This window comes from Diadema antillarum, unplaced genomic scaffold, assembly GCF_040938485.1.
Source record: "Diadema antillarum isolate AM-2024a unplaced genomic scaffold, OU_Dant_1.0 seq00000420_RagTag, whole genome shotgun sequence".
NCBI lineage: Eukaryota > Metazoa > Echinodermata > Echinoidea > Diadematoida > Diadematidae > Diadema > Diadema antillarum.
The window spans coordinates 243590-254182 of NW_027271405.1; positions in this window are offsets into that span (position 1 = coordinate 243590).

The window sequence follows — 10593 nt, forward strand, 5'->3', positions numbered from 1 at the left end:
ACACACACATATATATATATATATATATATAATATTCTCTTTTTTGTATAATATACAATTGTTTACTACTGACAAAGTAGAAAAAACATTGTGCTCACATTATTTTCAATGCATGAAATAGAATAGACTGAAAAGTTATGAAACTTAAATTCGCTCATTGTTGCAGATCATTTCTCGCATCGAGGTTTCTGTTTTGTTTGTCTGTTTGTTTTGCCGTTAGTTTCCATGAACAGGATCATATTCTCGACTTGTAATTACAATTTGTGCTATGAACACAATGTTTACCATGCTAAAAAGAAGGAACTTGTCTGGGAATGAACTTACTGTTAGACCGGACATCGGCACTGCCACTGAATTAAAGCTAGTTCATTCCTGCGACACGGTGATATTATATACAGTGCCGCAATTCTCTTTTATTCTCTCTTGGTCTAATTGATAATTCTTTAGCTTCCAGTAAGGATATTTAGTCCGGGAGCCAGCGGGGGTCAGCTTAGCTGAAAAGGTTACCAATTTTTATGTATATAGCAATTTAGTACATATGCTCCTAAGTATGGAAATGCACGTCTGGCTGGTCATCGGTGGTGGGTGTGGCCAGGAGGGCCAAAAAAAGGACCCCTCAAAATTAGGCTAGCCTAGCTGGAAAAGTAACCCCGTGAAAACAACTGGAACTTGTTCGTTACACTTACAGGATAAATGAATGACCATTGCCAGACGTTTTAAGTGGTGGGGGGTAGCCGCCAGACGCCCTTAAAGACCCAACTCCAGCTAGGCTAGCCTAGCTGAAAAAGTAACCCCATGAAAACCCACTGGAACTTGTTCGTTACACTTACAGGATAAATGAATGACCATTGCCAGACGTTTTAAGTGGTGGGGGGGGGGGGGGGTAGCCGCCAGACGCCCTCAAAGACCCAACTTTTTCCAGCTAGGCTAGCCTAGCTGAATAAGTAACCTAATGAAACCCACTGGAACTTGTTCGTTACACTTACAGGATAAATGCATGACCATTGCCAGACGTTTTAAGTGGTGGGGGCTAGCCGCCAGACGCCCTTAAAGACCCAATTTTACCAGTTAGACTATAGCCCTGGCTGGAAAAGTAACCTCCTACGGAACCCATTGGAACTTGTTCTATGTTTGTATCTCACCTGATAAACACTGTCGACATAGTATTCTGGTGTTCTTTCAATAAATTTCCACACTTTTGAGCTATATGACCACCAAATTCACTCCTCAGATCATCTATTGATTGCTGTCAAGTGTTAATATAGTAATGGTGAAGTCCGACTACGTCAACAGTCAAAAAGTCAATTAACTATACCATTTGAAAATCTCTGTAATCACAAAGTCGATACGTGGACGAGACATCACTTCGCTTTTGCCTTGTTAGATGGTGAATATTTTGTAAGCTTCCGTTTCTAATTCATACAGCATCAGCATACATGTCTGAGAATAGCGGTAAAGAACATTAGAGTCTTTGGCAACAAGTGCAAAATTAAATTATGTGCCTTATTTGCTGAACAAACGTCGTAGGAGGACAACGACCTGTTAGGCAATATGGCGGACCAATAGCTCTATATTATTAGTGATATAGAATAAATGACAATGATGTATTTCTGAAGCATACTTTTCATTAGATACTTTTGCAATGACTCAATGTATACTTTTAATCGAACTAAGTATATATCCATGACTTGCTCATGAATTACGGCAGAATGATTCGGTGAGGTAAGTTTTCTGTCATGTCATTACGGAAGAAGTGAACGTTTCAATATTTTGCTATTTGTTCCATATTCATTTCTGAAGTGGTTAAATGTACTTTCCCAAAACATTTTTTTCTTTTATATATACCTACGTTGCATCCAAATGCCTATTCGTTGAAAAAATGCGGGCCATGTATTCAAAGGTCAAAGATCATAGGTTAATGGAAGTAGGGTATACAACATTTCACTAAGTTGTTTTATTGGGGGGGGGGGGCATGATTCACAGTGTCCTAAAACCTTGTATAATACATGTATTTAGTTTTGTAGTCACGACTCTTGCTATGTATGATGCCAAACTCTTCCCGCTCATACAAATGCAGCCGTTTCAGGGAAATAATTATGATATATTACTTCATGATTTGGTAATGCTGAAGTGGTTCATAACATTCCATTGATACTATGTATAGAACAGAAAGTGAATTTGACAATGGTATATGATATCCGCAATTTACTCTTTGACAGGTTCTATCATCCGATTAATAATGTATAAATTGAATATACAGTAGTCCCCTATTCAGTAACTACAGGTGAAGTTAGATAAGCTGCATTCATTTTGCACGCGACCATGGCGTTATAGCCAAAGATGATTGAATTCTGTAAATCTCTGTGTGCCTGCACAGGATTGGAAAACGAAACAACTTTCTGTGTATAGAACAACGAAACAGAAACTGGTGCATGCATTATTCTCAGTCACTTTGTTATTCATAATGATGGTTTGCTCATTGCAGTTCCGGAATCTCAGCTCGAGGGACTCGAATTGATCCCAAATCAGTCGGCATGCGTGTATCACCCCAAACAATATCTGAACACATAACTGCAGTCCTCCATAGTCTCTATTGGTGGCCGATAAGGTCTGGTATCAAGTTGGATTTTCATATTATTTACAGTACCTTGTATTTAAATGTTATCATCGAAATGCCCGTATACGCTATGCGTATCTCAGTTAACTCTTTAAACCATAGTTGTAATCTACGTGCCAAGAATCTCATGTTTTCAATAAGCGTGAACTCCAAGACATGTCGTGATAAGGACTTTAAGACAATCGTCATTATAAAACAAATTCCCCTTTTACAAGACACGTTTTAGATTTTAGATAGAAATATGGATTCGTTTGATTCAAACAGCTTCTTAAATCCTCTTACATTTTGTTTTTAAGATATGGTGTATACTTTAGAAGTGTAAGAAGCATGCTCTTGTTTTAGAGGCTTTGAGTACTGGTAAGAAGCATATAGATTATGTGAATAAGTACGCATTCAAGAACGTTTTGAATAAAACGTATCCAGACAACTGCATATCATATTTTCACCTCTTCCTTCATGCAGATGTATACTCTTGCCGAGAAGGTTTGTTTGATAGATATAGTGCTCACCTTATTGAAAAGGTAATTGGGTAAATTTTTGGTTGCAGTATATTATTCAAACACAACTAAGTTAACTTTTACATTAACATTTTCACAACTCACAAATTCCACACGCACACACATTTCATGATTCTCAAGATCCAAGTTACACTAATCCTATTTACTTTGCAGAGTGCAACAACGACATAAGTTATATACTGAGCAAATAGGCTTACATCAGTTCGCACTATTCAAGGTTTAGAGTAGTTAAAGGGATAGTACAGTATTGGTGGAGATGAGAATTGGGCTTTAAACTTTTTGCGAGATACCAAGAAAACACTTATGATATAGTACAGAGCATACCATTTTAAGAGGAATTCAAAGTTTATTTGATGAAAATTGAGTTTGGAATGACTGAAACATCCTAAATCAAAGGAAAACAAAGCGTTGGTAATAAAGTGTGGGTCCCACACTTTATTAGAATCGCTCTTTTTTGGATATCTCAGCCATTTCAAAACCAATTTTCATCAAATAAACGTTGAATTCCTCGTAGAATTGCCTGCTCTTTTATATTTCATAAGAGGTTTCTCATTATCTCACCAAAAAATGTTAGAAACCTGAAATTAGGTCTCAACCAAAACTATACGATCCCTTTAAGTAACTAAATCGTACCCGATTATGTGATGCTAAGTTGCCCCTTCAGATGATGGGCAATATTGCCCCTATAAAGGAGCAGGCAGTGACACTGACTTGCTCCTTTAAAGAAGCAATTTTGCAGCAGTCATGGAGCAAATAAGCACCACATAGGTGCAACATCATACCAATAAGGCACAAGATTGCACCCTCAAGAGAGGGTACATTCTTGCATCCTTCGGGTATAAAGTTGCACCTAAAGGTACGAGGTTGCGCCTTTTTCAAGGGGGCAAAGTTGCTTCCGAGAGTGTAACTTTCACCCTTTCTTGCGGGTACAAAGCAGCACCCAAAGTTCCAAGATTGCACCCTCAAAACAAGGCACAATCTTGGAACTTTGGGTGTTTCTTTGCACCCTCACGAAAGGATGTAAAGTTGCACCAAGATGTAAAGGCTACACGGAGTGCAAAGGTGCGCCGAAAGGTAAAGGGTGCAAGATCGCACCCTCAAGAAAGGTGCAACTATAGCACCACTTAGTGTGGGTGGAAATATGTATCCTCAAGAAGAGGTGCAATCTAGCACCACTTAGTGTGGGTGGAATGATGTACCCAAGGGAACATTTTCGCACCCTCAATAAAGGGTTCAACTTTGCACCCTCTCTGCAGTATTATTTTATACACACGTGAATTCCTTGTTCCTGTGAGCTACGTTTAATATGAGCGTGACCCAGTATTAGACACGTGTCAAGCCTTTGCAGACACAGAATTTTTTTCTTCATGTAGTTTAAAGGTCATTTAAAACAAATTTAAATATATATTTATTTCTTTTAAGTTAAGAGGAGCAAATGTGGAGATCAAGACCTGTGATACATGTTACGGGAAGTCTATATTTTTATGTGTACTCGGTTGTTTTTTTTTTCAACTACAAGGAATTACCTATGAGCTAATTGGATAAAGAAGCTGAGCATTCCTTTTTTTTTCATCAGTTAATGTCAGTGCTGGAGTATTATTCTTGAAAAGTTGGCATCTAAATATCCTCCAAACCAAGTACTTACTGTATAGAATTATATTCCTGTGAGGTACGTTTCTTATGAGCATGACAGATCTGTAGACACGTGTCATAGTAGTTACAAACACTACGTTTCCTTTGCTTTCATCGTTATCAAGAAGCGATTTTGAACAATTTCAGATGTTCTGGTTTTTTCAATTTCGTTACGAGGAGGCAATAATGATTTCATGTAAAACATGTTAAGGAAAGTTGATTACTCATCTTCGTCTTCTCAACAAGAAGATGATACACATGAGCTCATTTGCTAAAGAAGTTGAAGGATGTTTAATTGCTGGTAGCCACGTAGGGGCTTTTGTCATAACATTTTGCATCTTAATCCCTCGAAACTAAGTACATGCAGTATTAGTTTATAGATAACATAATATTTTTGTTGTTGCTGTGAGCTTATTCATATGAATTTTAGACATGTTTCTCATATGTTCCTGTCATAAGCTTTACTGAAGAACAGCAAATGTTGAGTTTATTGGCAAGAGAGGTTGATCATTACTTTACATTTAAGTTCATTGAAGTGCCGGAGCATAAACTTGTCTTGAAATATTTGCATCCAAAACCCTCCAAACCAAAAACGTGCAATACTAGACACAACAGGAATTCCTTGTTGTTGTGAGTTATGTTTCTTAAAAACACTGAATTTTTCTGCTTTTGCAATGTACTATGTTCAAAAACACTCTTGAACAATTGTCAGATTTCGTTTCTTTCTTAGAGAAGAAAACGGTGAGGTCATGTGAAGCATGTTCCTAGAAATTTTATTTCGTTAATAATTTTTCTTTACCCATCTCCTCAACCGTAAGGTGATACGGAACCTAAAAAGTCATAGGCCAAAGGTGTTGAGCTTTACTTCCCCTTTTTTAAAGTAAATTTAAGAGCTGGGGCATTATTTTTAAAAAAGTTGGCATTTTAAGCTATGTACACCGAGTACGAGTCTTACTGAATGGATTTCTTGTTGCAGTAGAATTGTATTTCTTATGAGCTTGATGGAGTATTAGACAATTGTATCAAGTGTCTGCAAAAACTGTTAATGTATTCCCTTTTGCTAATGTCCAAAGAGTTAATTTGCCAAGTTTTGATTGTCTTTTGTTTTAATCATCAGGGGTTTATTTTATCATGGTCATAGAGGAAAGAAACTTAATTAGGCCCTATTAAAAAAAGCCTTCATATAAGAAGAGATACTGTAGGACACAATTTCATCAAAAGTTGTGATTTTCAACATTTCCAAAATGCAATTGATGAATAATTCTCCCCAGGGCACAGAAAGAAAGTAGTTTTTGTCTTGTTTTTTTTTTCTTTCACGTCAGTATGTTATAATACCCGCGGGTTTACGCCCATCCCACCAATTTCCATCTGGATACTGTACCGAGCCTTTTTTTTTTTTTTTTTTTAACACTGCAAAGAAAATGAGAACACTGATGTTTGAGAAAAATCCCGACATGTTTGATTGGGCAATTCTTTTTTGCTGTCTATTATTCTTTCCAAATAAGTTTTTTGGTTATCACTGAGGACAAATACAGATACCCTCTTTCTATACCAAAACCACAGCACTGTATATTCTCATATTTCTACAGTATTTCGTCTCAACACTTGCCCTATTGATATTTCAAAGCATGTTTCCCTGTGCGCTCAAGAAACTCCCCCATTAAAGGAGACCTCCGGGTGATTCTCAGATTTTTACATTTGTACAACTATGAATTAGTTATACTGAGGACAGAGCTTCAGAATTTGTGATAATTGGGATGAAGAATAAGAATATTTTCAAAAAATAGAACAAATTGCAATGAACAAGGATGATGACATGGGAGAGTCACCATAAGAATGCATGAGTTGGGGCTCAAGGAAGCAGAACAAAAGAATAAGGCATGCATAGATTATAGACTGGTGAACTCGCATGCAAGCAAGCGGTATTGTTATGGAATTACACTGCTATCATTTCTGAAATATGTGAACCTTATAGCTGGTAAAATTGGGTCTTTGAGAGCGTCTGGGGGCTACGCCCCACCACTTAAAGCGTCTGGCAACGGTCATGCATTTATTCTGTAAGTGTAAGAACAAGTTCCAGTGGGTTTCATGGGGTTACTTTAATTTTCAGCTAGGCTAGCCTAGCTGGTAAGAGTTTGGTCTTTGGGGCGTCTGGCGGCTATTGTCTGGCAACAATCATTCAATTATCCTTTGAGTGTATCAAAACAACAAGTTCCAGTGGGTTTCAGGAGGTTATTTTTCCAGCTATAGGCTAGTCTAGCTGGTAAAATTGGGTCTTTGAGGGCGTCTGGCGGCTACCCCCCCCCCCCCACCACCACTCAAAACGTCTGGCAATGGTCATGCATTTATCCTGTAAGTGTAACGAACAAGTTCCAGCGGGTTTCATTAGGTTACTTTTTCAGCTAGGCTAGCCTAGCTGGAAAAATTTGGGTCTTTAAGGGCGTCTGGCGGCTACCCCCCACCACTTAAAACGTCTGGCAATAGTCATGCATTTATCCTGTAAGTGTAACGAACAAGTTCCAGTGGGTTTCATTAGGTTACTTTTTCAGCTAGGCTAGTCTAGCTGGAAAAATTTGGGTCTTTAAGGGCGTCTGAGGGCTACCCCCACCACTTAAAACGTGTGGCAATGGTCATTCATTTATCCTGTAAGTGTAACGAACAAGTTCCAGTGGGTTTCATTAGGTTACTTTTTCAGCTAGGCTAGCCTAGCTGGAGTTGGGTCTTTAAGGGCGTCTGGCGGCTACCCCCCACCACTTAAAACGTCTGGCAATGGTCATTCATTTATCCTGTAAGTGTAACGAACAAGGTTTTCATGGGGTTACTTTTCTAGCTAGGCTAGCCTAATTTTGGGGGGTCCTTTTTGTGGCCCTCCTGGCCACACCCACCACCGATGACCAGCCAGACGTGCATTTCCATACTCAGGGGCATATGTGCTGAATTGCTATACACATACAAATTGGTAACCTTTTCAGCTAGGCTGACCCCCGCTGGCTCCCGGACTAATTCCTTAGTTCTCCAAGAGTTAGTGTCCATATGCAAATAAGTGAGTCGATGATATTATCACCTCAATTTTCAATTGCTCGTGGAACTGAATATGTTTGAAGTTCATACTAGTGAAATATAATTTGCTAATTGCCTTAGGCTATTTGTTGTGATGTTTTTTTACACGTGTGCTTCCCATTGTAGTTCACAGACAAGGACTGAGGGTGTAAGAGAGACCCAATCTCTTTCTGAAGCATCTTGTGTGGTGTTTTTTTTTTCAATTAACTGAAATTTACTAAACCTTTAACAGAATTCGTGCTGATTTCTTTTTAATTTTGCATCTCAGTTTTTGAATCGCACCAATATTCACAATTCTTCATGTGGATAGTATTACTGAATGTAAATAAACACAGGGCCTAAAATTGACATTGTTATTGAATGATATGGCAAACCAGTTACTGTTCTCATATGTTTTGTTATATATTTATATATATATATATATATATATATATATATATATATATACATTGTATATATATTATATATATATATTCATTTCATTTCATTTCATTTCATTTTATTTCATTCTCCTTTATCCAACAGAACACAACACAGTATGAATTAGGTTATTATCACAATCGTATACACACAACTTGGAAATGATATCAAATGATACAACAATAAAGTTACATATATATGCATGTATACGCAAAATGATACAAGTCTATGTTTCAGTTGGAAAAAAAAAGGGAGAACTGAGAGGTCCACTAGAAAGCAAGCTTGTAGATTTTGAACCACTCAAGAAACTCTAACGAAATACTTATTTGTATATGCTTAACACAAGTATAATTTAAACAAGACGGAACAAAACAGGGGACACACAATAACATGACACGACTAAACAGAAAGGTGGAAAATGGAAGGAAGGAAGGAAGGAAGAGAATGCCTACACGCTGATCAAAGAAACGAAAGAGGGAATTGAAGAGGGAATTGAAGAGATGCTTTAAACAGCCGGTGGTTGCATACAGCCGTGTAAAGAATATGATGGCTATTTCATGAATTAATGAGTTCAGAGATTAATTGATTGATGGTTGGACGATGAACCCTGTGGTTGTTGGGACTTGGTTAATGAAAACGAACATCAGAGAGGGTTTAACAGAAAGGATTTCAACTTACGCTTAAAGGAATACAAAGAAAGAGAATTTTTTTATTTCAAAACTTAATGAATTCCAGAATCTAGGGCCTGTGTATGTAAATGTATTCTGAGCCAATAATGTTCTCAGAAGGGATAGATGAAACTCAGTAGATTGTCTGGTGGGATAATTATGGAAAAATTGGTTCCTTGTAAACATTGAATTGAATATACAGGGAAGTATATTTGTGTTGAAATTAAACATAAACTGTCCAAGTTGAAAAAAATACAAATCTTTAATTTTTAAAATCTTATATTTAGTGAATAATGGATCTGAATGGAAGCGTGGCGGGACGCCACAAATAACACGAAGTGCCCTTTTTTGTAATAACAGTAATCTATCTAATAAAGTTTGATGAGCGTTACCCCATGCTAAAAGACCGTAATTAAGATAAGGCAAAATTAAAGAGAAATATAACGTCAGCAAAGAAGACAATGGAATATGAAACTTAAGTCTATTAATAATACCAATATTACGTGAAATTATAGTACTAATGTTAATAATATGTGGCCTCCATGAAAATTTATCGTCTACTATAATTCCAAGGAATTTTATATGAGATACGCGTTCTAATTGAGTGTCATCAAAAATAATCTCTTTACGTAAAACTTCTATAGAATTACTAAATAACATATACTTAGTTTTCAAAAGATTAAGAGATAATTTGTTAGCTCTTATCCACTGGGTCACTTTTTTCAATTCGGATTCAACAATGTGCACGAGTTCATCCGGATTTTGATGTGAAAAGAAAATATTTGATTCATCAGCAAAAAGTATAAATGACAACACGTCGGATGATCTGCAAAAATCATTGATATAAATGATAAAAAGTAAAGGTCCTAATAAGCTACCCCGTGGGACGCCACACTTAATAAGTTCGAGACTTGAAACGATCTCGTTCAGAGATACGTATTGTTTGCGGTTTTGCAGGTAGCTCCTGAACCACTCCAAGGCCTTCCCCCTTATTCCATAATGAGACAACTTGTAAAGTAAAATTTCATGATTTATTGTATCGAAGGCCGTGGAGAAGTCCAGGAATATACCAATAAGATGAGAATGATTATCAATAGTATGCAATAGTATATATATAATAGGTGAGAGAAAGGATGAGACGATAGACGTAGATTGAATTCTCAGAGTTTGATTTTTATTCTCAAGCTTTAGGTGTGTATGCGCTTAGATAGCAGCTCAGTAAGGTTATCAGCACGCCTACCTCCACTCATCATCACTAAATGTTTCCCCCAACCGGTTGCCAACTGATTGCCGGCTTGCAACCAGCCCAAATGTGAATTGTACATCACATCTCTTGATAAAGGACAGGGCCCGAAAACGTGAGAATAAAAAATCAAACTGTGAGGATTCAAGCTACATCTATCGTTTCATCCTTTCTCTCACCTACACACTCACTCTAATATATATATATATATATATATATATATATATATATATATATATATATATATATATATAATCAATACACTGTCAAAAGAGCATATTATAAACTGATAGGAGTTTTTTTTTTTTTTTTTTGGCTCAAAGATACACCTCGATGTATTGTGGATATCTTGTCCAAGTGATCGGCGACAGCATACTGTAACCACCTATGGATGCAAGATGTACACACAATCAATTAATACTCACTGAATACCTA